Consider the following 1,084-nt stretch of genomic DNA (forward strand, 5'->3'; position numbering starts at 1 on the left):
AGTGAACAGAAAGTAAGGATATGGGTGTAGGACAAAGTAAGATAGTGAACAATTGCATTAAATAACTATTAGCGACTTTAAAAAAAGTGGACTTTTTAAAAAAATAGTAAATTAAGATTGATTCATGGATTTTGTGCATTCAGTATATCTGTTTTCTGAAAAGTGCTTTAAGATACAGTATTGGTAAATTATATTTTGTTATGCATTTCTCACCCTTAAAGTTTTTAGGCAAAAAGAAGATTACTTGATTATACTTTATACATTTTTAGGCAGAATGGCTATGGGTAAAAATACAGAGATGGGGAAATAAAAGAGAAGGTAAGATAAAGATGGTTGATCTTGTGCACCTGGAATCGCTAATCCATAAACAGCCAACTCCCCTGTATGCACTGTCTTCTTTGGGAACTTGTTTCATCTTTTCCCATAAACTAAAAGCTAGATCTCCCCAAAGCTATCATCTCCCAAATAGTATCTGTTTATTTTCTCTCATCACATATCCAAGATACAGAGTTGATGTCCACATAGTACCCTATTGCCACATCCTGGATCAGTTTTACCTTATAGTCTTGTTAAAAAAAAAAAAAAAGCTATCAACCACAAAACACACCTGTACTTTTGTAGGTCATGCTAGAAATCCTCCTCATCACACTTTCTTTATCTTTCTGATCCAAAATTACCAGCCTATTCTATCTCACCCACCACCCTTCTGTCCCCCAGCTTCTGTAGATTAATGTTTCTTAAACTTTATGTACATTTCAGTTACCTGGGCAGTCTTGTTAGATTCAGATTTTGAGTCAGTAAGGACACCCAGAGACTGCATTTCTTATAACCTCATTGTGAACCACTCTGAAGAGATAGCACTAGAGGAGCTGTTTCTGCTATTATTTAAACTACAGTACTAATCCTCACTCCCCTCTTCTGCTTTAGCATTCTTTCCTTCCTTCCTTTACTATTTTCAGCATCAATTCTTCTTAGTGTTTTTCGTCTTTTTTACACTGTCAATTTCAATCTTTCTCTCACCTCTTTCTGATCTGCTTAAATATCACCCACTTTAAAAAAAAAAAAAAAAAAAAACACCTAATTT

Source organism: Bison bison, unplaced genomic scaffold (genome assembly GCF_000754665.1).
Source record: "Bison bison bison isolate TAMUID 2011002044 unplaced genomic scaffold, Bison_UMD1.0 scf7180017864479, whole genome shotgun sequence".
In the NCBI taxonomy this organism is placed as follows: domain Eukaryota; kingdom Metazoa; phylum Chordata; class Mammalia; order Artiodactyla; family Bovidae; genus Bison; species Bison bison.